General features: G+C 44.2%; 1 long non-coding RNA gene across 1 annotated transcript in view; it reads right to left on the bottom strand.

Moving 5' to 3' along the window:
• Window positions 1-823: 823 nt before the first annotated feature.
• Window positions 824-26,630, bottom strand: part of LOC309634135 — a 29,918-nt gene continuing 4,111 nt past the window's right edge. The window contains exon 2 of the long non-coding RNA XR_014247871.1: window positions 824-26,346. This is a non-coding gene — a long non-coding RNA (uncharacterized lncRNA). The remainder of the gene's footprint in view (window positions 26,347-26,630) is intronic.

Raw genomic sequence — 26,630 nt, 5'->3', positions numbered from 1 at the left:
GAAAACTTAGGTAGATGTTAGGTGACTCTGCACCCACGCTACATGTGGTTGTCTTCAGAACAGGTAGTGTCCCTGGCGGGCATCTGTCTGTATCCCAGTTTCAGGCCCGGGAACACTAGATGCTGCTTGGCTGAATGAATGTAGTCCTGCAACTACCCTTTGGGGCAGAGTTCTCAAACGGGTAGTGTTGCCCCTCCCCGTCCTGGGGTATTTGGATATTTGTGGGGGTGGGCTTTTGGTTATCACAGTAACTAGGGCTGCTGTTGGCTACTGGAGGTCAAGGATACTAAACATTCCGCCATTCGGGATGATCACAAATGTGTGAAGTGCTATGGGGGTAGGTACAGGGTGGTTACTGATGACTTTAGCTACATGATGGGGCGAGCCAGCTGTGCAAACGCTAGGAGGTCCCAGTCTGGTTGAGAAACAGCAGGGAGACCACGACCAGAGGGAGTGAGGGCTGGGGAGAACAGTCAGGTCAGGCCTGCCATTGGAGGCTCCAGCTGTTTTGGCAAGACAGACTTTAGGAAGGGGAACTAGGGCAGAAAGGGAGGGACCACGTGGGCTGTTGTTCCAGGGTGCTGGCATGTCATCCACATCGGATAGCTAAACGGACAGGAGAGATCAAAATCCAGCCAGGGAAGTGTAGTCACAGGAAATCGTGTACGTGCATATGTTACTGTTTTGAGATGTTAGGTAGAAAATGTGCCAAATAACTTCAGTCAGAAATTATTGCATGAGAATCACAAGACTAAAGACAGGTTCTCTATTGGAGATGCTAATTCACAAACATGGCTAATGTTACCTTCCGGCCTTTTTTTAAAAAAAAAAACAAATTGAGAGGAAACTATAGCTATAATCTGTGCTTTTTTTCCCCTCTTAACATAAAGTGTTTTCATGTCATTACAGTGGCCTCATAACATGCCATCCTTTAGATGTATAGGCCATATACTACCTTAATCTATGCAGCCAGCACCAAATGTCAGGAATGTCAGTTCCATAGAACTGCCCCAGTAGAAGCACTGTTGTCCTGTTTTCTTGGCCCTCTGTCCAGGGAGTGTGTGTAAGGTTCTTGTATCTTAAAGCTGTTGGATGGTGTTATATAATTTCTGCTCTGCTTCTGCCAGCATTGTGACCATAGGCAAGTAACAGCAAACTTCAGCCTCTCTGGCCCTCTATAGCAAAGCCTATTGGGTTTTGTGCTTTTGCCTATTCCTCCAGCTTAACCACCCGCTAGTCCCAACCTGTTAAACTCCATGTGTACACTGAGGCGCTCTAGCCGACTGCTGAGTAAAGACAATGAGTAGGCTGCCAGAGGGGCCTGAGTCTTACAGGCTTAAGGCCCAGGCCGTCTAGGTGAGTGGTGAGGTCAGGGCCCAGAAACCACCCACAAATAGTTTAAACTGCCTGCCACTGGGGACCTAGCTGGTGCCTGGGGGAACAGTACCACTTTAAGAGCAGCTTGTTATGGAAACCAAGGTTGTGGCTGTCAGAGGGGAATCCAGCCTGAGGTACCCGGGGGCACCAGGAAGACTGAACTTGACTGTTCAAGGTGCAGGTGCAGGAAAGCTTAGGAAACAAATGCAGATGGTTTGTGCTTTTACATATCTGAACAAAAATAATGTGTGATTGTACCAATTAAGGACCTTGTGTAACATGATTTAGGATTATATTTATCACTATTGGTTTAATTTGTTATGTAATAAATATATCAACAGTTAACCTGGAATCTGAAAGTAGCTTAAAAGGCAAAGGCATTCGACAACTGAAGCAGAAGTGATGTTCTAGACTCCGCCGGTTACCCTGCTAAACACATTGCTTTGATAACGTGACTTTTAACCCTTTTAATACTGTGGTGACTGCCTCTGGAAATGTTTTCCTATAGTGTATTTCTATTTTTTGCTTTTAAAGATTGGTTCTGCTTCCTGTATTGTTTTCTATGTGTGCAATTTCTTATGGATCTATATGTAAAAAACGGGATATAATTCTATGAGGAAATGAAATATGGTTTATACCATCTCTATTTTCAAAATTCCAAATTTCTTATTGTACTCCAAAATAACTGAAAACAATCAGTTAATTAAAAAGCACCTATTGAAAAAAAAAAAAAGACTGCTTCTGCTTCTGCTTAATCATTACACGGTATATCACAGTGGGTAAGAGCACAGAATTTGGAATTTAAGCATCTCAAATCCCTTGCAGGTCCCTGACAGATAGTGTAGGCTTGTTTTCTATGAAAGGTCCCACTAGCTGCCACTTCACCCCTTTCCAACTCTAATTTTAGGAAATAGCTGTGCAATAGTTGTTACTCTGAGGGTGGTGGTCCAGGCAAACACCTGGGGGGCAGGAGTATGCTTTCCCAGATGTTGGTTGGGATTCTTTCCTGACACGCATATTATCTCATTTAGTTTTCATAACTATGAGGTGTTACGATGATGAGGACATAGAGACCGGCTGTCTTTTTGTACAGTTTTATATAGCTCTTGTTGTAATAAGGTTAAACCTTTTTATAGCTTCTGTTGTAATAAGGTTAAACCACACATCTGCCCCTTGAAATATACTTCCATTAAATTTTCCTTGAAATTAGGTTGACAGGCCCACAAAATGCTAGCCTACATTCTCCAAGTCCCCAAGAGGGCTGACAATCATAGAAATGGAGTTGGTCTTTACTTTTCAAAGACTGGGTCTACAGGGACAAACACCCAAGTAACTGCTGAGTTATAATTAAAGGAAGAAAGTTCTTGAGAATGGGAGATGTGTGCATTTTGTAGCTCATGCTCTGTAACCTCGGGCACAAGGCTGTGTCTCACTGTGCGCTCCCAGTGTCTGACCTCCGAGACCAGCTTGTTGCTCAGATAGGGCACAACCAGCAACACTGCCCGTTATTACCTGGGTGAGACTGCAGGCAAGTCAGCCAACCTCCCTGGGCCTAAGGTCTTGTGTAAAATAGGTCAACACCTACCTTTCAGGGTTATTTTCAAGAGTTAAAGGTAGTATATGTAAATCACATAGTAGGAGCTGTTATCAGTATGTAAATACTACATATTGAATATACTTTGTGGTCTGTGGTAGGCTTAAACGTAAGAGGTTTTATTCTGAGACTTGAGTGCTTCTCTTTCCTGGGAAAGGAAAGAAGATGAGGATGAGGGTTATTCACTGTAAAGGCGCTGAGTAAGCTCAGATTCAGGGGGTTGTTTTCAAAAAACTGGGCCTTGAGAATGACAGTAACTTGGAGAGGAGCCAGGCACAGCTTCCTGTTCTCTCATTTCAGCATTTCTCTCCTTATTCATTCAACAAATACTTGAGTGCTTACCTCCCTGAAGCATGGCATTGAACCGGACAGATACAGTCCTCGCTGCTAAAGTGGACGAAAAGTACATGTTCCTCCTTCCCCCACTTCTCAGGTAGAAGAAAAATCCAGTGTCCTTTTTAATGTTATAAAGAACAAAATAGGGCTCCTCCCCAGTATTACAGTACAGTGATATTAACTATGCTTTTCCAGATCATCCCTTAGCACCACCCAAAAAATGGAGAGTTGGGATTTGCTCCTTCCCAGGGCATTCCAACCCCCCTCTTCCCCCTCCCCCAGTGTTGAAAAGCACTGCATGAGTTGGGTCCTGGGGGCGGGTTTGAGTTCACAGAGCTCAGTTAAGCGTGGTCTAGGGCCACCTGCATCAGTCAGCTGTTAAAAATGCTGATTCCTGAACTCCACTCAGAGACTTGAACTTTGTGGGGCTTAGCAATTCGCATTTTATAGCACTGAAAGTTAAGAGATTCGTTGTTCTCTCAACAATAGCTTTCAGAGTTTTTTGACCACAGCACCCCGCGACACAAACACACACAAATTTTATATCACCACTTATTAAATACTTACATATATACTCACCTCTGAAAAATAGTTCATGAAACAATACCCTTACTACAGGCAATGCGTTCTCATTTTATAGTCTGTTTTGTTATTTTTTTTCCTGATGCTGGTTCTAACCCATTAAATCTGCAGTTTGAAAAATCCTGCTTTCCAGGGTAGTCAGTTGTGTTTCAATCAGAAAGTCAGAACTTCTGAGCTAGAAGAGCCCTCAGAGGTGATCTGATCCAGCAGTCCCTAAGTCCTAATCCTTGCCCAGCACTGGACTGGTTACAGGAGAATCACCTGAGACATATGTTTAAAATACAGATTCCAGCCCCAACCCCAAAGAGCTTCGAGGAGAAGTAGGAATCCTTTCTGTAACAGCCTTCCTAGATGATTTGTGTGCACAGCCACGTTTGAAAGTTCTAGGATGCAACCCTTAACGCTGTGAAGGCCCTCTAGAATGGCAGAGGATTTGAATTTGCCTGTCTGTATATAGCGGGCAGAGTTTCTCAATTTGTAAACCACCTCTAGTTTATTTCTGAAGTACTGTAATTTACCAGATGTTTTTCTTTAAAAGTCATAAAAGAACCTGTCACTGAATTTACAGGTTTGACATGTTTATTATATTACTTTATATATTTTTAGTTGGCCGTGCCATGTAGCTTGCAGGATCTTAGTTCCCCGACCAGGGATTGAACCCAGGGCCATGGCAGTGAAAGCGCTGAGTCCTAACCACTGGACCACCAGGGAATTCCCCTACTTTTAGTATATTGTACTCCAGTAAATATACTAAATAGATATGTAACTATCTAAAAAAATGTGTCCTACTTAAGTCATTTATTCTGTAAAGTTTTTGAGTGCCTACTATATGCCCGGCACTGTTTAAAGTTCTTAGGCTATATCAGCAAACACAAACAAAGATTTCTGGGAATTCCCTGGCGGTCCAGTGGTTAGGACTCCGTGTTTCCACTGCAGGGGGCATGGGTTCGATCCCTGGTCGGGGAACTAAGATCCCTCATGCCGCATGGCGTGGCCAAAAAAACAAAAGATTTCTGCCTTCGTAGAGCTTAAATTCTAGTGGAAGGAGATGGATAACAAACAAGACACAAGTAAATTATAAAGTATGTCATGAAATGATGTGCACTGTGGAGAAAAGGAAAAGTAGGGTGGGGAAAGGGGGATGGGGAAGGTGGTCAGGGTAGGCCTCATTGAGAAAGTGAGGTTTGAGAGGACTTGAAGGAGGTAAGAGTTGGCCAAATGGATCTGTGAGGCAGAGCTTTCCAGAGAGGGAGCAGCTAGAGCAAAGGCCCTCCACCGGAGGGGTATATAGCACAGAGAGCAGGAGAGCCAGGCAGCGTAGGAGGGGATGAGGTCAGAGAGGTAAGCGGGTGAGGAAGCTGCCTGGGTAGGGCTTCGTAAGCCGTTATAAAGACTCTGGCCTTCACTGTGAGTAAAACGGATCACTCTGCAGAGTTAGAGCAGAGGTATCACATGATCTGACTTCTATTTTAAAGCTAACTCTGCTGTTTGAGACTGGAATATGGGGGAATGGGTAGAAGCAGGAAGGCCTGTTAGAAAGTATTGCAATAATCCAATCATGTTGGGTCTGACATGGTGGCAGTATTGGAGGTGTTGAGAAATGGTCAGATAACAGGTTTAGAAGGTAAACCAGCAGGATTGCTTTGAATGAATGGATGAGCGATATGAGAGAAAGAGAAATCAAGAATGATTAAAATTTCTGGCGTAAGCAACAGAAAATACAGTTGCCATTAATTTCGATAGGGAAGGCTGTGTTTGGAGCAGATTCGACTGGAAACTAGGAATTCCATTCTGAACATGATTAAGATGTCTATTAATCATCCAAGGGGAGATGTGGAATAGGCAGCCCAGAGGCTGGAGTTTGGGCTGCACATGTGTGTTTGGGAGTCTTCAGCATCAGGATATCCATATTTAAAGTCTTGAGACTGGATGAAATCATAAAGGAGTGGGTGTGGTGAAAAGACGACCCAGGACTGAACCTTGGGGTACTTCAGCATTAAGAGGTCTGGGAAAAGAAGAGGAATTGACAAAGGAGACTCAGAAGGAAGGACTAGTAAAGTAGGAGGGAAAACAGAAGAGTTTGGTGTCCTGGAAGCCAAGTGAGAACACGTGCGGGAGGAGGGTGTGATGAACTCAGGGAAGTGCTGCCGGTGGGTCAAGTAAAGTGAACACTGAGAACTGACCATTAGATTTCTCAACATGGAGGCACTAGTGACCTTGACTGGAGAGGTGCTGGTAGGGTGGTAGAGGTGACAGCCTGAGCAGAGTGACTGGAGACAGCTGGTATAGACAGCTCTTAGGAGGAGTTTTGCTGTCAAGGGGAGCAAAGATGGGTGAAATAGCTTTTTCTGGTGATTGGAAAAGTCCAGTAGGAAAAAAAAAAATTGATGTGGGAGAGGGGAGATGTGCTGTAGCAATACCTTTGAATAAGCGAGAGGGGTTACTTTTAGCACACAAGTGGAGGGATTCAGTTTGGGTAGAACTGTGGCTGGTAAGTCAAGAGGCTGAGTATGTGGGTGTAGATGTTGGTAGGTGGTGGATGTGGGATGGAGATCCGTGGACATTCTCTTCTGATTGAGCTTCCATTTTCTCAGTGAAGCAGGAGAGTAAGGATGGGGGGAGAGGTGTTAGGCCTTAGAGAAGGAGTGAAAGAATCATCTGGGAGAGTCCTGCACCAAATATGGAGGAACACTCCTGAAGGGCAGGACCCTCTCAGTGGAGCACCGATGGGTGAAGAAACAGGTTGAGAGCTAATGGGCCATGTTCAAGATCACACAGCTGGTTAAAGGCAGAGCCAAGCCCAACCCAGATGGCCTGGTTTCCTGGCCTGGTACTTGATAGATGCACAAGGAACTAATCTTTTCCATGATAGAATCTTTGCTCTTCCTGGTAGCGTCTCAACCTGCGGGTCTGTCCTGATACAGAGTGCTGTCATGCGAAAAGCTTCCTCTCACCTCTGCTCTTGCTTTCTGGCTTCTGTCTTGGCTGTCTTCCAGCCCTGCTCTGTATCTTTGTCTTACAGGTCAGTGATGATCAAACCTAAGAGTGCACTAGGATCTGCTGGAAGACTTGTAAAAACCAGCTTGCTGGGACCCCACCCTCAGAGTTTCTGATTCAGTAGATCTGGGGTGGTGTCTGAGAATTTGCATTTCTAACAAGTTCCCAGTTGATACTGAGGCTACTGATTCAAGAACCATTCTTTGAGAACCACTGAACTAGGCTGTATACTTCTCTGTAACTCATTCATTCAGCAAATTCATATTATGGGCCTGCAGTGTATTGGGATCTGGGGGATACAGCAATGAAAGACAGTCTCTGTCCCTGAGGAACTCCCAGTTTAGTGGGGGAGACAAGTGAATAAATCAACAATATGCTTCCACAGCTTTTTTTCCCTCAGCTTTATTGAGGTACAATTGACAAGTAAAATTATATATATTTAAAGTATACAATGTGATGATATATGTATACATGTGAAATTATTACTACAGTCAAGTTAACTAACACACTTATCACCTCACATAGTTATCTGTGTGTGTGTGTGTGTGTGAGAACACTTGAGTATACTTCTCTAACTTTATTCGTTCCAGTACTGCTTTTATTATTATTTTTTTGCCATATCCAGGTACCACCTGTATTATTGCCTAATGTTTATTTTCAAGGGACTCAATTGTTAAATTTATATCTGTTTATATCCTACTATAAATGGAACATCAGTATCAGTAGCTGGTTAGATTCTGTTGCCTGCTAAAGGCTCTGGGCCTGAGGCTTGCTCTATTCGAGAATAAGTAGCAGTAGTCAGAGAGGAGCTAAAGAGAACTAACTATAGTAATTATCTGCTCCTGAGCGCCTACCCTGAGCAGGTAATGAGTTAATGTTATTAACTCTCTCGATCCTTGGAACGGCCCCGTTTACACTCTTATCTGTACAGTACAGATGAAGAAGCTGGGGCACAGAGAAGTCAATGGCTATTATGTAGCACAGCAGGGAGTGAGCCCAGGCAGTCTGGCTCCAGGGGCCGTGCCCTTCACCACCACCTGATCACCACCACCGCACTGAAACTTCCTGCTTGTAGTCAGAGATTAAAAGAGAAATGGAAAGGGGATACCTTTCTCACTTTGCGATTCAATATTATTTAATATTGTGTCCATGTACCCACCCCATACTTTAGGATACAGCAGGTTAGAAAACTGATGGATGGTGTGCCAGAGGTTTGCTCAGGCTGTTCTGTGATTATGTGTGTGTGTGTGTGTGTGTGTTGCAGCGGGGGAGGGGGGGGCGGGGGCAGCGGAGGTTGATGACAAAAAACTCACTTGATTTAAATGTCGGTGTCGTGAGTGAACCAGGCAAAGAAAAGGGTTGAGGAAAGTCATTTCAGACAAGGCAATAGTGATCACTAAGGTATGGAAGCGGGAAGAAGGATGTTAAGTTGTGTCTGGAGCCGAGAGCAGTGTTGGGGGCATGGCAGGAAAGCTTTGGGAAGCCGCTGGCTGTAATGGGGAGGGCACGAGCTCTGGAGCCACAGAGACCAGGGATGGAATCCCAGTCCTGGCTCTTAATGACCTTCCGATCTTGGTGAGTTTCTTAATTTCTCTGAATTCAGTTTCTTTGATAAGTAGGGATAGATATTCCTGTGTGACTTGGTTATTATGAAGAGTGAAAATAATGTAAGTGAAGTTATTATGACACAGATGGTCAAATGATTATCAGTTTCCTTTGTGTTTAGAAAGCTCCTCCTAGCAGCAGGGTACCAGGGGCGTCAAGACTGGGCAGAGGCAGAAGCACCAGGAACATTTTGCCGTACTCCTGATGTAAGATGATGTGACCTGAAATGAGGAAGTTGGAGAGGGGGTGGCAAGTAGAGATAGCTGAGTGGCGTCTGGTGTTTGTGAATTTTAGTCAGAATTACAGCTGTTTGCAAGCAAACCTGGAAGTCTGTAGCAAATTTTAATTTGTAACTTTGCTGGGACATCCTAAGAGGTATCTGTTATGAAAACCATTTGCTACTGAGGGTGATGGAGGTGAAGAGAAAATGATGTGCTCTAAAGAAAATGGTTTCAGAGACACAAGCCCATGGGAGATAAAGAGTGGAAGTCAGATTCGGCAGCCTTGAATCTATGATGTGAGGTGGCCCCTGTATAGGCAGAATACTGTGTACTCTGCAGCAAAGAGGAAATGCCATTTGTTTCCATCATTTTCATCCACAGTAAAAAAATCATCCAAGGAGAAGGAAAAGGTCAGGCAAAAGTTGACAAGATTTCATAGCTCTATAAAGCACCATAGTCCTGGATTTATGTGATCAGTGGGTATCTAAGGGTCTTTTTTTTTCCCCCAGTTATACCTTATATCATATTTTGGGGGCAATTATATGGAAGTATAAATTTGGGGAAGTCTCAAAAGTCTCCTATCCTTCCAGAATATCAAGCGTTCTCTGTAGAACTGATAGGCTTTGGTCTATAATTTTCAAGGCTATACTTTTCTCATGTTTTCAAAGATGGCAACAACAAATGAAGTCAGTGAGTGCAAGTTCTGAAAAGCGATTACAGGCCACGGAGCTTAGTTTGAGATATGTTAATCCAGTATCCTGGTCCAGGCTTTCAAAGTATATGCCACTGACCAGAGCATATCTGGAGGGCTGTGGTCAGTTTGGAGGTTTTGACATATCAAAGTAAGGTCCAAGGAGGGCCTCCAAGAGTTAAGTGTAAAAGATGTCTAGACTGTTTGAGATCTCTTGTACAAATACATCTCCTTCATCCAAGCTAGAAGCATGTAATTGTCCAGACTGGTGGGTTCAGCCTAGACTGACTCCCACTGAGCCATAACAGCTATTAGAGATGAAAAAAGGGCTTTAAATTCAGACCGGCCTTGTACTGTTGAACTTGAGCTTGTACATTAACCTCTCTGAGCTTCCGTTTTCTTATTTGCAAAATAGAGATAATGCTATTATGCAAGATTATTGAGAATTAAGTGAGATGATACCAGCGACTTCCCTGGTGGTGCAGTGGTTAAGAATCCGCCTTCCAATGCAGGGGATGCAGGTTCAATCCCTGGTCAGGCAACTAGATCCCACATGCATGCCGCAACTAAGAGTTCGCATGCCACAACTAAGGAGCCCTCAAGCCGCAACTAAAGAGCACACATGCCGCAACTAAGAAGCCCATTGGCCGCAACTAAGGAGCCGGCGAGCTGCAACTAAGGAGCACACGTGTCGCAACTAAGGAGCCCACCTGCCGCAACTAAGACCTGGCACAACCAAAATAAATAATAAAAAAATAAAAATTAAAAAAAAATAGATGAGATCATACCATATAGTAGGTCCATGACAAGCACTGGCTTTGACATTCTTACAGGAAACTTCTAAAAAGCCTTTGTTTAGAAGAATAGAATAGAATAGGTAACATCTATCTAGTTTCTCATCTAATAAATATCAAAAGCTAGTGTATTTCAGATACTGTTTAAGCTCTGGGTATACTTACTCTCATGGGGATTACATTTAGTAAACAAACATATATAGCATCAAGCATTGATTAAGTGGTATGAAAGTTAACTGGGTAGAAGATGATGGAGGATGTAAATAAAAAGAGTGGTTAGGGGAGACCTCTGGGCAGGCTACACTTGAACAGACCTGAAGTGAGGGAGGCAGCCTTGTTGTGAGTATCTAGGAAGGCACTAATTCTAGACAGAGGGAACCTTGACATGAGAAAGGACCTGGCCACTTTTAAGAAACTGCAAAGAGGCCAGTGTGACTGGAACACAGCAAGGGAGTGGGAGAATGGAAAGAAAAGAGGCTGGAGAGGTGCAGAGCAGACCACTTAAGGCCTCAAAGGCCATGGTAATAAAGAGTTTGGGTTTATTATGTGATGGGAAGGTGTTGAGGGGGGTTGGAAAGGAAATTGAGGTGGTCTGATGTAGGTTCCTCCCCTCATGCCTGTGACATTTCATCAACTTTTTTTTTTTTTCAGAGATTCATAACATTTTATTGCTGGAATGGCCCCTAGAAATTACATGCTCCAGGGTTCACATATTTAAATACCTATAGTGGCTAGGAGTAACAGAGTTGGTTGAAACTGGCATGGTGGTGGACCCTTCCCCTTTCTCAGAGGAGGTGGGGATGGGGAATCTCAATTGTGCCAATTCATCAACCTTTTTAAAAAATCTTTTTGTTTTGGAATGATTTAAGACTTACAAAAAATAGATGTCACATACACACAAATGAGTACAAGTGAAATGGAGAAGATAGGTAGATTGTATCAATATTAGTATCCTGGTTGTGATATTATACTATAATTTTGCAAAATATTACCATTGGGAGAAACTGGATGAAGTGTACAACGGATCTCCATTATTTTTTACAACTGCATGTGAATCTACAATTATCTCAATAAAATTTTCAAGATATTAACATCTTATATAACCATAGCACAATGATATCAAAACTAAGAACTTAAAGGACTTCCCTGGCAGTCCACTGGTTAAGACTCAGCGCTTCCAAGGCAGGGGTCACAGGTTTGATCCCTGGTCATGGAACTAAGATCCCATGTGGTGCAGCCAAAAAAAAGAACTAAGAGGTTAATATTGAGAGAATACTACAGACTTTATTTGGATTTCACCAGTTTTTCTATTCCAGGATCCAATCTAGATGCCACATTGCGTTAAGTTATCTATCCTTAGTCTCGTCTAGTCTGTGGCAGTTCTTAGTCTTTCCTTGTCTTTCATGACACTGATACTTTTGAAGAGTACCGGTCAGTTACTTTGTGGAATGTCCCTCACTTTGGGTCTGTCTGCTGTTTTCTCATGATTAGATTGAGGTTGGTGCATTTTGGGGAAGAATACTACAGAGGTGATGTGCCCTCCTCAGTGCATTGCTCTTAGCGAGTATATGATATTGATATTTTACTAAAGAGGTAGAAGAAGAAAGGATCTGAGCTAAGTAACTTTGGAAAATAGTGTTTGATTGGAAACTAAGGCTAAAGACAAAAAGAACTGTACACAAACACTGTATTCTAGTTGGTAAATTTGTTCATCACACTGGGGAGGGGAAGAGAGAGGAGGAGGAATGTGAGTTAGCAATTCTGAAATTACTTGATGTTTATTCTAGGATAGAACAATAAGTAAATATATTCTGGATAATGAGAATCAGGTTTCTCAGTGTTGAAAAAGAAGTGACCAGAAGAATTACCAGTAAGCAAAGGAGAAATGCTAGAATGAACCCTGTGGTGCTGGATTGAAGTTGCTGGTATTGGTTGGAACTCGAAAGAGATAAATGTGTGTAGGTACATGAGTTAGTATAAACACATATTTTCTAGCTCTTTCTGCTGAGAAGGTCTAGAAAAAGTGACACCTCAGTAACACCACCTTAATCAAGCAATCAAGATTAACATCACCAGTAGTAAGACATACTGACATCATGATGTATGTTTTAAAAGATTAGTTGTGAGGAGAGAAAGCTGTAGGGTCAAGGATTGGATGTCGAGGCACTTGCAATGAGAGGGCTTGGACTAGGTTGGTAGTGGTGAAGACATGGTGAGCAGGGTGCGATTCTGGATGTTTGAAAATTGGTTTGACAGGATCTGTTGATGGACTGCATTGGATATGGGGCCTGAGAAAGAATGGCATCAAGATTGCCACCTAGGTTCTTGGCTTGAAGAGCTGGGTCAATGGCTGTGCTAGTTCCCAGTGGGCAAAGACTGCAAATGGAGCAGGTTCAGAGAGAGAAAATCAAGAGTTTGGTTTTGAACACATTACATCTGCAATGCCTTTTAGTCATCTAAATGGAGAAGTCACAGAAGCAGTTGGATAAGTGGGGGAAATTGATATAAACTTGGGAGTTAGCAGGATACAGGATGAATCAGTTTATGCATTGTGTGTAGCAAAGTGCTTCTCAAACTTCAGCGGGTTTACAAATCTCCTAGAGAGTTTATTAAATAAAATACGTATTCCTGGGCCTCCCAGGGATGCAGGTTTAGTAGATCTGCGGTAGAGCTGAGACTTCGCATTTCTAACAGTGTAGCAGGTGATGCTGATGCTGCCGGTCTTCCAAGCGTACTTTGAGTAGAACTTGATGCTGGCCTTTCCCCCATGTATTTGATTTTTTCCTTCCTCTTTCTAAGAAGGCAAAATATCATACTCTGGAGGACAAGTGTCTAAAAGTCATATGCCTCAAGTAATCATTATTATTTATTTAAACAGATTGCCTGAGTCTCATTTACTTTATCATGTCTAAAATCACAGCATGAGTGAATGGCAGAGTCAGAATTTGAACCCAAATCTCCTGAATGGTTTGCATTATGCCCTACTGCCGTATGCAGGCTGTGTAACCTTAGACCAGTCTTTCAACTCTCCATCAGTTTCCTGCCTGTCTCAAAAAAGATAATATATGTGGGCTTCCCTGGTGGCGCAGTGGTTAAGAATCCGCCTGCCAATGCAGGGGACACGGGTTCGAGCCCTGGTCTGGGAAGATCCCACATGCCGCGGAGCAACTAAGCCCGTGCGCCACAACTACTGAGCCTGCGCTCTAGGGCCTGCGAGCCACAACTACTGAGCCCACGTGCCACAACTACTGAAGCCCACGCACCTAGAGCCCGTGCTCTGCAACAAGAGAAGCCACTGCAACGAGAAGCCCGCACACCACAATGAAGAGTAGCCCCCGCTCACTGCAACTAGAGAAAGCCCGCGTGCAGCAACGAAGACCCAAAGCAGACAAAAATAAATAAATAAAATTAAAAAAAAAAAAAAAAAGATAATATATGTGAAAGTGTCATGCAAAGTCCAACATAGTTTGTCTATCCTCGTGAGGCGTTTCCATCATCATCATTTCAGATGTGGTCAAGTGTTTGTCAATGTGCCTAACATTTCTGATCTGGGAGTAGTAAGAACTCTCTCAGCTCTAATTGTGGATTGAGCCTCTGTGGAGAGAATGTGTGGTGTATAATGAATTCCTCTGTGCCCTAGAATACGTTCCTTTGGTCTTTGTTTTACAAATTGCCCCCATGGTGATCAAAACCATCAAGGCTTTCCAAAACAGATGATCATGCCTATCAGTTGAGCACACATAATCTGTGTGTGTTGTGGGGGGGGTGCCGGGGGGAGGGGATTAGAGGAGGTGAAGAGGAGAACATTTATTGACAGCATCCCCTTGGTTCCAGGCTCTTTACATATTTGAGATAATCTTTGTAGTTGCCCTATGAATTATATAATATTCCCATTTTACAGATAAGGAGAGAGAGAGGCTCAGAGTCACTACCAGGAGGTGGTGGAGCTTGATTTCTAACCCTTTTCCTTCTGACTCAAAGCAGCAATTCACAGTGTGCTCCTGTTGCCTCATGAGAGTGAACCATAGATACTTGGATGTAGTTTTATATACTTCTACCTAAGAGCTTCAAGTGTAAGGCCGTAGACAGGATGAGCCCCATAGAAAGGCATGAAACCTTAAAAAAACAAAAAAACAAAAAAAAAACTGGGGGGGCTTCCCTGGTGGCGCAGTGGTTAAGAATCTGCCTGCTAATGCAGGGGACACGGGTTCGCACCCTGGTCTGGGAAGATCCCACATGCCGCGGAGCAATTAGGCCCATGAGCCACAACTACTGAGCCTGCGCGTCTGGAGCCTGTGCTCCGTAACAAGAGAGGCTGCGATAGTGAGAGGCCCGCGCACCGCGATGAAGAGTGACGACCCCCGCTTGCCACAACTAGAGAAAGCCCTAGCACAGAAACGAAGACCCAACATAGCAATCAATCAATCAATCAATAAATCTTAAAAAAAAAAAAACTGGGGAAAACAAGACAAACTTGTGGGCACCCTCCTTGGGACTTCTGGGAGTAAAAATCCCTGTCAGGAACTGCTGCCACTTTTCTTCTGTTTCTATCTGCTCCAGGCTTCCACCCTTCACCCAAGTCAGCTAAACTGCCATTCGTTCATTCATTTAACAAACATTGATTGAAACACCAGCTTGTGCTGGTCCCAGGAGTAAGACAGACACGGTTCCTATCTTCATGGCGCTAAAGGCAGTGTTGAAGCAAGGGGGCAGGGAGAGTATTAAAGAATGGAGAAAAGCAATATATATATATTTTTAAAAATAAATTTATTTATTTTATTTTTGGCTGCGTTGGGTCTTCGTTGCTGCGCGTGGGCTTTCTCTAGTTGCGGTGAGCGGGGGCTACTCTTTATTGCGATGCGTGGGCTTCTCATTGCAGTAGCTTCTCTTGTTGCGGAGCATGGGCTCTAGGCGCGTGGGCTTCAGTAGTTGTGGCACGCAGGCTCAGTAGTTGTGGCTCACAGGCTCTAGAGCGCAGGCTCAGTAGTTGTGGCACACGGGCTTAGTTGCTCTGCGGCATGTGGGATCTTCCCGGACCAGGGATAGAACCTGTGTCCCCTGCATTAGCGGGTGGATTCTTAACCACTGCGCCACCAGGGAAGCCCAAGCAATATATATTAAACATAGAATTACCATTTGATCTGGCAGTTCCACTTCTGGGTATACACACAAAAGATTGGAAAGCAGGGCAACTGATATTTATACACCAATGTTCATAGCAGCATTATTCACAATAGCCAAAAGGTGGAAGCAACTCAGATGTCCATAAATGGATGAATGGATAAACAAAATATGGTACATCCAAACAGTGGAATATTATTCAGCCATAAAAAGGAGTGAAATTCGGACACATGCAACAATGTGGAGGAACCTTGAGGACCTTATGCTTAGTGAAATAAGCCAGACACAAAAGGACAAATATTGTATGATTTCCACTTATATGAGGTACCTGGAGTAGTCGAATTCACAGAGACAGAAAGAACAGTAGTTACCAGGGGCTGGGGAGAGAGGAAAATGAGGAGTTATTGTTTAATGGGTATTGAGTTTCAGTTTGAGATGATGAAAAGTTCTAGAGATGGTCAGTGGTGCTGGTTGCATGGCAACGAGTGTACTTAATGCCACGGAACCATACACTTTAAAATGGTTAGAATGGTAAATTTTATGTTATGTTTATTTTACCACAATAAAAAAAGTAACACATTTTGGACTTTGTCTTGAAGAAAATGAAATGAAAAATTATGAAAATAGATTCATCTTATATTTAACCAAAATAAGGTAATACAAATAGTTCTATGATGGCCATGATGTTAAGTGCTACAGAGAAATGCTCCCTGGAGTTGGGAGAGAAGAGAGCAGGTGAACCTGCTCTGGTTGGTGGGGTTTGGGAACTGGGCAGGGCTTCCTCAAGAGAATGGCATTTAAACCATGCCCTGAAAGAGTCAGCTTGGTGAAAGGGGGGTGGGTGTGTGTGGAGGACAGAACACTGCAGACAGAAGGGACAACAGGGGGAAGACCAGGAGCAGCAAAGGCCCTTGCTTCAGTCGAGGAAGAACAAGCCTGTGTGTGGAGCAGAGGAGGAGGCAGAGTGGGGAGGGAAGGTCGGGCTTGCGGGGCCTTGCGGAGGATTTCAGGCTCCTCGAAAAGCAAATGGAAGCCACCCTTAAGGGATTTTAATTTTAATTTGCAAGCCTATTGATTTCGTTGAGATTAAGTAGAAAGGGAAGGAAATTAAAGTTTATTGAGGGATTGCTCAGTGCCAACTAGCTCCTTACCATTCAGCTGTCTCTAAGCATAACACCTGGCACAGACAAGATGCTCAGTAATGATCCAAATGGTTGATGTTCCAGATGAGGCTCAGGGAGGTGAAGCCATTTGACTCAAGGCAGTACGGCCTGTGGGATCCTGGCCTCTGTGCTTTAAAGGGTCCTTCCCTGGACGCCCTGGAGCTGTGTGCCTCCCCACATGACCCAGGAACTGTGCCAACCTAGAGCCCATACCCCCTTCCAGACCAACCACAAGTACAGAAAACCCACATTTCCTTGCTCAAATGGCCCCAGCTCTCTTCTAGAGCCTCCTTCCTGGGTCCCTCCTCTTGAGAACACTGGTGTATGTTGGGGTGGCCAAGGGGCAGCTGTTGGTGGGAGGGCCACTTAGGACTTGTGACTGGCGTGGCCCAGCAGGTAAACACGAGGCTTCCTGGTTCAGGGTAGAGCCTGGGCGGTTCACTAGTTTCCTGTTGCTGCTGTTAAAAATTATCACAAATGTATCTTCTTACATTTCTAGAGGCCAGAAGTCAGAAACGGGTCTCAGTGAGCTATAATCCAGGTGTCAGCAGGGCTACACTCCTTTCTTGAGGCTTTAGAGGAGAATCCGTTGACTTGCCTTTTCCAACTTCTAGAGCCCACCCATGTTTCTGGGCTGGTGGCGCCCTCCGTCCGTCTTCAAAGCCAGCAATCCCATCACTCCAAACTCTGCTTCTGTCGTCACATCTTCTCTGACTCTGACTCTTCTCTCCCTTTCACTTCTAAGGATCCTTGTGATTATGATGGGCCCACCAGGATAATCCAGGATAGTCTCCCCATCTGGAGGAGAGGTTGGGTGATTAGCAGTCTTAATTCCCCTGTGCCACGTAAGGTACCACATTCACAGGCTCCAGGGATTAGGCTGTGGACATTTTGGGAAAGAGGGGCATTATTCTACCTACCACTGGTGGGAAGAGAAGCAGGTAGGTTGAGCTAGTTTTCCTTGTTCCACCATATTCCCAAGAACTCTAAGAATCTGAAATTCAAACCTAGACTTCCAGGTCATTATGAAGGTATGTTTATCAAAGTAGGAAAATAGAATAGAAACTGTATTTAAATGGTTTATTAGTTTATTTGATAACTTTTAGATATTGAGACATGTGGTATGTGGGCCTCCATTCGCACTCCTGCCACTGGCCCTACAAATATTAGGGGTAGACCTAACCCAAAGTCACATAACAAGCAAATGTCCAAATTAGAACACAAATTAGAACAAATCCTCTTTTATTTCCATCACACAGGGCACTTCTTCAAAGAGAAGTAAGGCTACCACTGTCTTACTCAGTTTTGATGCTATGTAATCTATCTATCTGCCTCCCTGGTGGTTATAAAGCTGTCTATTTTTGAACCTCCTATCCAGAGCCTAGCTCCCTGAAGCAGAAGCTTCTGAAGCTGTAAACCTCCTCTAACTAGTTTCCAATCTGCTCATAACTTGCTCATACCATACATTGTCCTAGGTGGATACCTCTTACACAGACCCCCCTCTTGGTCATTCAAGTTCTCTCATTTATGGATTCACCAAACAATTAATTAGTGCCTCCACTGGGGATACAGAGATGGTTTAGTCACTATCCCTGCCCTCATGGAATTCACAGTCTAGTAAGGGTGCCAGACAATGAAATGCACAATATAACCCTAGGTACAGAGATGGGTGCATTGCTAATCCGGGCAGATCTGGGGGTGGGGTTTAGTAGAGGCTTTTCAGAGGAAGTGGTTCTCAAGCTGAGTCTCAACTAGGCCAGGAGGCTGAGGGCTAGATTTTTGGGTTGAGAGACTGGCATGTTTATAGGCCCTGAAGCTACAGTGGGGCAAGTTTGGGGAATCCCAAATCAGTAAGGATTACTAGAACAAGGAGTGGGAGGTGGGAGGAGGCAGAACTAAGGCTTAAAATACGAAGAGCCCCAGACTGACCCTGCTAGACCACAGGCTTCATGAGGGCCCTCATGTTACTCTTCGCTTAGCCTCCGTGCTGGCGAGGTGTCTGGTACACAGCAGGTGCTCAATAAATATCTGCTGAAAGACTGAATGATGTGGAGTTCCTGAACACCATACAAAGGATCCCTGGAGGCAGCATTTCTCAGCCCGGCTGCACATTAGAATCACCTGGGGAGCTTTAAAAACTAAAAATCTGGGCCCTACCCTAAACCATTTCTCGTACTAACTTATTAGCTCCTTGAGGGCAAGGGTTGTATCTCATTTCTCTTGAAATTACTCAGTGCCCAGCAAGTGCATGGCTCACAGTAGGGTTCAATATATTGTCTGGAGGAGGAGGGGAAACAAAATGTAAAAGGGCCACCGTAGATGCTTTCTCTGAATCTCTGGATCTGGGGACTTGGTGCATTAGGATCACCTTTAAGATTCCCTGGGTGATTCCAGCGTGCAGCCAGGGCTGAGATCAGGCCCGCAGGCCCCACACCATGGAAATGTCCTACCCAGATCAGACTGGCGGGTCAGATACGCTCTGAATTGACAGCTCTGCGGGAAATGAGGGGGGCTGGGTACAGAGGTGGTGGTGTTGACGGTTTAGTGATCCAGGCGAGAGAGAATGAGAGCCCCAACTAAGGCGATGTGGCAAGCAAATGGATTTTGAGAGAGTTAGGAAGACACAGTCAATAGGATCTGATGGCTGGGGTGGACAGGTGAGAATCTAAGATGCTCCTGACTTCAGGTTTGGAAAACTTAGGTGAGTAATGGGGCTGTTTCCTGGAATCTGACATATTGTGCAGACACAGGTTTAGGAAGCGTTTCGTGGCCCTGTAATCCTCTGTAAACAGCCGTCTACTCTTTTGCTGGCCTTCTGACTGTTAAGCCCCAGAGTTTCCCTAATCTTTTCCATCTTGCCTCCGGCCCTCCCTGAGTAGTTCCAGCTCCTTTCTTTCCTTCTTTACCACCTTCACTATCCACTTGAGGGCGGGATGGGGGTGGTGGGCACTTCTTCCACAAAATCTGGCTGATGGCACGTCTCTTTAGTTCCTCTCCTCCCTGCTGCCCCCAAAACACACTCTGGGCCTGTGTTCTTCAAAAAAAAGAAATCAAAGTGGGGGCATGGTATAGGAATAGGGGGCAGCAGGGAGAAGGTTTCCCTTACTGTTATCAAAGTAACAGTCTTCAGAACATTCGGAGAATACTGGGGGAAAAATTTTAATCATTTATATCATGCCCACATAAATCCAGTCACTGCCATCATTTTGGTGTGTTTTCTGCCCCCCTCCTCTTTTTAAACTAGACATAGATTATTTTGTTATGTTCTTTTTACAGTTGTAATCATACTGGTGAAACAGAACTGATTTATAAAAATAACGAAGCAGCTTAAGGGGGACAGCTTGAGAGTGGTGCATAGATAGCAATAGAAAAAATATACCCAGTGGAGGCAAGGGTGTGGAAAACAGGCCCGTGGTAGGGTGTTGGTGGGAATGTGCATTAGTAGAGCCTCTGTGGAGGGCAACTTAATATCTATCAAAATCTCATACGTGCATGACCTGTACCCCATAATTCTACTTAGAATTATCCTATAGAGGATATGTTCAAGTGCACAAATTTAGGTGAAAGAGAATGTTTGCTGCCTCAATTTTTTTTTGTTTTTCTTTTGGACCTGCACCCCTGAATAAGCTCTGGGCTCTCCCAACCTTGGCCTCTTGGCAGGTGTGGGGGGAACATCAGTTTAAAAAAAAAAAAAAGTAAGGAAAAACAGGAGACAGATGTTTATAGGGAGATAAGTTAAACAAATTGTAGTGTGTCCATAGAAATGGGAGACTATGCTGATCTGGATAAGTGGGGTGGAATACTTTGCAGGATGGTATGTGGTATCCCATTTCGGTATTAAAGGCTAACACAAAATGTCTTGGAAGGGAGCCACTGAACTGTATACTGGCGAGGTCCAAGATCTGGGAGGTGGGGACTTGTTCTGTGGATGCTCCAGAGGCCTGTCAGCATTGCCCTGAGAGTCAGGCTCTCCAATGAGATGACTGGGTTCAAATCCCTGTTCTGCCTCTTTACTGCCTGTGTGAACTTTGACAGGTTATTAACCTTTTGTGCCTTCGTTTTCTCATGAGTAAAACGGAGATAATAATCATTCCTATCTCATAGGGTTGAAGTGAGAATTACATTTTTAGTTCATGTACGACCCTTAAAAGTGCTTAAGTATATGAATGTGCTTAATCAATATTAGCTAAATCAGAGATTCCTGAGTTTGCATTCCAGCTTTGCCACACTTTGGGCAAATTTCTTAACTTCTCTGAGCCCTGGTTTCCTGCAGAGTTGTAAGGATCTGGGTTAATGGTGTGTAAAATATCTTGCTGAAGAAATTGTCTCCCGCTGTAGTTCCTGGCCCTGTTGCAGAGGTGGTAATACCAGTTTCTGGATCTTATCCCTGGGAGTGGATCTCATTCAGTCTTCAGTTGAGGGGGAGCACACTTCAGGGCTAGAGGTAATGGAAGTCAGTGCAGCAGCCCCAGTGCCAGAGGGTGGAAGAGTGGGGGGACGTGGTGGAAGGAGGGGTTCAGCTGCTACTCAGCTCCAGCCGCATGTAGACTGGCCAAGAACTGCTAGATCTTAACTGTTTTTCGAGAGAAGTTGTGAAATCGCCTGATTTTTAACTCTTGGCAATTAGCTCAATTTTGTAAACACTTTGAGGGCAAACAAAACATGGCAGCAGGCCATATTTAACCCACGAGCTGCCAGTTTGCTGTCTCTGCTCTAGCCTTTCTATTCGTGGATTAGCAAAAGGTTTAATAAGTGCCTGCTGTACCTGTGCTCCTCAGCTCCTGATCATGTTTACCGTTCTGCAACCTCAGGTCTGCTGGCCCAGTATTGCTATCGGGTACTAATTCAGTCTGGTGGGTATTTCACTGTGGTTTTAATTTGCATTTCCCTGATTACTAGAGAGATTGAACATCCTTTCATGTATCTATAGAAGTATTTTCTTCCTCAGTAGAATTTTTGTTTCAAGTCTTTGGATCGTGCTCTAGTTGCTGATAGTTTTAGGGCTTCCCTAATGGAATTTTTCTTTTGAATAACATCACACCCACTAGACTGGACTCCTTACAGCTTTGGTGCTGTCTGCACATCTTAGGGGGCCCAGCACCAAGCACAGTGCCTGCTACACAGTAGGAAGCTCAGTAAATATTTGAACGAATCAAGTCCTGTTTCAAGAGTACGATATTTCTTTATTTTGCAGTTCTCGGCACAAGTAGTATTGATTTAGCTATCGGCTTATTCGACAAGCACAACTCCCCCACTTTGATGAGAAGACAGACTGAGAGAGATTTGTCTGTGTCTTGCCCCGTTAAAACCAGGAAGTAAAAAGAGGAACTGGCTTGCCTTAAGGGAACAGTGATTCTTGTAGGTGATTAGGGAAGTGTTTACTGAAAGAGGTACTGGAGCTTGAGAGAGGGAGAGATTGGAACTCTGATAGCCAACTGCTTAGAAATTATCCTGACATGAGGCTGAGGATGACACGCCTGAGGTATGAGTGTCCCCTTGATGGTTTGTGCACATCATATTAATACGTGGAATTGAATGTGCCCTTTTCCCCGTGATACAGAGGGTCCTCCCTCCTTCATTGGTCAATTGCGAAGTGAAGCCTCTTTTGTGTTGAAGTGGGAAGAGCATTGTTTTCACAGCCATAGACCTGAATTTCAGACCCAGTGGTTCCCATTACCTCACCAAGCCTCAGTTTCTTTTTCTATAAAGTGGGGACAGTAATAAAAAAGGCTGTCCCTTAAATGAGAAAATATTTAAAACATCCATTTCTCCTAACAATACTAAGTCTTCCATATGATTTTTGTTGTTTTTACCATAACTAGTCTGCCTTCCTACTAGGTCAGAGGGATCTCTCATCTGGTGGGGAGGGGTCTAACCCATGTTTGTCTCTGAATCAATCTTCCTGTCTTAGGCAACTCTGTTCCCAGGAGCGGTCTTCCTATGGATTTGCCGATCAAGCCTGGTCTTTGTGGTGGCAGTTTCTCTGATTCTTGGTTACACAGCGGCTATCCTAGAGAGTAAGTTCCTTGAGGGCTGCAGGGAGGTCACACGGTTTGAACAGTGTGGTTCTGCACGGCTGGTTTTGCATCTGTGCTCAGATTACCAGCTTTTTGTTTTCAAGGTAGAAAAATACGCCAGCCTCACACCCCTTCAGTCAACACCCACTGGAATTATTTGTGGATGTATTTATTGGTTTGGGGTATCTTGACCAAGACTGGGTGGGGGGTACACTGTAAGCATTGCCTTTTTCCTCATCTCCCCTTCCTTTACCCTCCACTCAAGCCATACTTCCATTTCCTCCAGCACTGCAGACTCTCTCAGACCTGCAGTCCCTTTTGTTGCCTCACCTGGAGTGTCCTTCCACTCACTTTTCACCTGGCAAATTCCTTCCTTCTCAGCCTTCAAGATCTAGGTCAAATGATTCCTCTCTGAAGCTTCCTTTGGCCCTCTAGGCAGATTGAGGCCTCCCTTCTTTATAGATCTCCATTTACTCACTCACTTGATTAGCTACAGATTGATTGAGGGGCTACTGTGTGCCAGGCAGAGGCTACGGAGATTCATTTTAAAAAGAGTCTTTGCCCTAAAGGAGTGCATAGTCTAGGTGGAGAGACAGACCCAAACATGCAGACAGACATGCTAACTGCTTTAGGGAAGCACTGAGGGGGAGCACCTCACCTGCATCTGGGGACAGGTGACAGGGAAGGTTCCTGAAGGTGGGGACACCTGAGTCCTAAGAATGTGTGGGTATCCAGGTGGAAGGACTGGCTTGGGCAAAGATACAGAGTAGAGAAATAATGTGGTGTGTGCAGGACAGCGGCAAGCAGTTGGTTGTGTTGGAACATAGGCAAGGGCTAGAAAACTTAGGACTTTGTAGGTTGAACCATATGAAATTGTCATTTTTGTAGGTCAAAACAAAAATAGTCAGATATCATCAGTTTCATATGGTTCAAGCTAATATGTTCTCCTAAGGGTTTTGGATCTTATCTTAGTGTTCCCCACACTTCTGTCATTCTTGAACCACCTTCATGATTTTCACTACTGAGTATCCACTTAATTTTGATGTGAAGAGACTCACTCTTTATTTTTAACTTAAATAAATTTATTTTAAAAGGAAATTTTATGTCCAAATGAAAAAAAATCATTATTACTCAACATAAAAAGAAGTTAATTGTAAAAAGAAACAGTGAAAATAAAACTCTTGCTAGATAGATCCTGTTGCCTGCCTTGCTCTGCCTAAAAATGTCCCCTTCCACAAATAAAAGGAGTCTAAGCAATTGTTAGAGAAGTGTGCAGAGAGAGAGAGTTTGAGAGAGCAAACATATTTTAAGAGCCCAGGAGGGTTCATGGCAGTAGGAATTTCGAGGAGAAGATGGAATCAAGAAATGTTTGAGAATGAAAATCACCAGGATTAATTCAGTGTCACAGGAGAGAAAAGAGGAATCAAGAATGACTTTCAGGTTTCAAGCCTGGAGGAATGCGGGTAGATGATGGCGCCAGCTATAGATGTGGGGAACAGTGATTTAGGAAGGGAGGATGGTGAGGTCAAGTGTGCACATCTCGCATTTGAGATGCCCAACAAACAGCCAGGATGAGGGTTCGGAGCAGAACTACTGGACACAGGCAGTCCTCGAGGCTGAGGGTGTGAGCCTCTAATAGACCAGCTATGGGGGCAGCCGTTTTGGTGTGAGTGCTTCCTTGCATTTCCTCTCAGGCTAAAAACCGATCTTTGCCCTCCGCTGTGAAGGAGTAGATGGAAGTCCTGGGGCAGCAGTGCTCTCAATCATCTCCGTCTCAGCAGCTCCTAGCTCACTAGAGGAAAGGAGGTTTAAGGAGAAGATGGCAAGTTCCACTTTGAACCTGCTGAGCCATAGGGCCATGGGGGACATCGAGGAGGAATATCCATCCAGATAGATTCTGCTCTCCATCCAGGCAATCTAAAGTTTGGGACTAGACCTATAGATTTGGGAATCATCAGCCTATAGATGGTGGTAGAAGCCATGAGAATAGATGAGAATGCCCAAAGACAATGTAGTATCATAGTAGTAGCGGGCCCAGGACTAAACTCAGAGGAACTACAGCATTCAAGGGGAGAGAAGTGGTGGGAAAGGAGACCATGAAGGAGACAGAAAAGGAACAGTCGGAAACTTTCAAAGTTAATCAGGAGAGGAAGTGTCATGGAAGCCAACAAATGGAGTTTCCCAGAGAGGAGAAATCACCAGTGTCAGATACAGCAGAGAGATCCACCACAGTAAGAACACCTTCAGATATTGCAGTTGGGATTTTACTGGTGACCTTGAAAAGTTATTTTCAGTAGAGTGGTGAGACTAGAAACCAACATTCATATTGATTGAGGCAATGAGCAAGCATAGATAGCAAATGTAGACTGTTCTTTGCAGGGGCATATAACATACCTTTGTTATTTGTTCATGCAATAAATATCTATTGACTGCCTACTGTGTGCCAGGCACTATCCTAGGTGGTGGTGAATAAAGCAGTGAACAAAAAATGGAATTTATATTCTAGGAATGGAGAGACAGACACTATATGAAATACAGTTGACCCTTGAACATCATGGGTGTGAAATGCACGGGTCCACTTACAGACGGATTTTTTTCTCATACATATATATACTATTATGTTTACTATGCAAGGTTGGTTGAATACACAGATGGGGAAACCACGGATACAGAGGGCTGACTGTAAAGTTATATGGGGATTTTCGAGGGGTGTCGGCGCCCCTAACCCCCCAGTGTTGTTCAAGGATCAGCTGTATATTAGGTGATGATAAGTGCTTTGAAGAAAAATATAGTGACAGAGGTGTGTGGGTGTGTGTGCATATGTGCACTACTTCATATAAGGTGATTAGGTCAAGTCTCTCTGATCAGATGACTGTTATAAGGGATTGTTGAGTTTGTTTTAAAGCACAGTATCAAATTAATTGTAGTCTTTAATTCTTGATACCCCGTCTACAGTGTTAAAATAATTAGTTTATAGGTTTTACCACTCCCCTACCTGGGATCCATAAAACTTCACAATAAAATACAAAGTCCTTACCACGGTCTCTAAAACCCTCCATAATCTGCCCCCTGCCTTCCTCACCAATTCATCTGGTACTGCCCTTCCCCTTTCTCAGTCCACTCCAGCACCAAAGCTGGAGTGAGGGAATGAAGGAATGAAGGAATGAATGAATGAAGTGTGTCAGTTGGATGGTGTCTTCCCAAGTGGCCTCTCTGGCAAGGGGAAACAAGGCAGCTTAAGGTCAAAGAGCTTGAGCTTTGGTGCTGGACAAACCTGGCTTTGACTCCTGGCTGTGCTGCTTACAAGTTCTGTGACTTTAGGTAGGTCACAAATCCTCAGTTTCCTCATCTGTGAAATGGAGATTATATGATATCTATATTGCAAGATTGTTTTTAGGTACAGTTGATAGTTAATGCAAATTGCTTAGCATAATGTGTGGCACATTGTAAGTGCCAAGAATTGGTGGTAGTGTTACCACCATTGTTATTGTTATCATTGCTTTGATACATCAGGCCTCCTCAGCTAACAGGTGAGGAAGCAGGCCTCGCCAGCGTCAAGCAATGAGTCAGGGAACTAGGAGAGGTGACCAGCACCCAGGTGTTCAGTTATGGAGTGCAAGCCAGTGTGGGCTTCCGAGCTGAGCAGACCTTGGTTCATGTTTTGGGTTTGTCATTTACCACGTTTGAGCTAGTTGCTTTACCTCTCTGAGCCTTGGGCTCTCCATCCTTAAAATGCCTCATGAGATTGTTGGAAGGTGGAGAAATAACATATAAAGGTAACACAGAGCTGGGCCACCTATAAGGCACTCAACAAGCAGCAGTTCTTCCCACCTCAGTGGTGGTGCTGCCTTCTTTTTTTTTTTTTTTTTTTTTTAAATGATATCATATACATTTTTTTTTTTTTTAAGAAATTCACGTTCTTTTATTTATTTATTTATGACTGTGTTGGGTCTTCGTTTCTGTACGAGGGCTTTCTCTAGTTGTGGCAAGTGGGGACCACTCTTCATCGCGGTGCGCGGGCCTCTCACTATCGCGGCCTCTCTTACTGCAGAGCACAGGCTCCAGACGCCCAGGCTCAGTAATTGTGGCTCACGGGCCCAGTTGCTCCGTGGCATGTGGGATCTTCCCAGAC

Source organism: Balaenoptera borealis (genome assembly GCF_965194805.1).
Source record: "Balaenoptera borealis genome assembly, chromosome: 1".
Lineage (NCBI taxonomy): Eukaryota > Metazoa > Chordata > Mammalia > Artiodactyla > Balaenopteridae > Balaenoptera > Balaenoptera borealis.
Note: the sequence above shows the minus strand (reverse complement) of the source record. Positions and strands in the feature narration are given on the sequence as shown.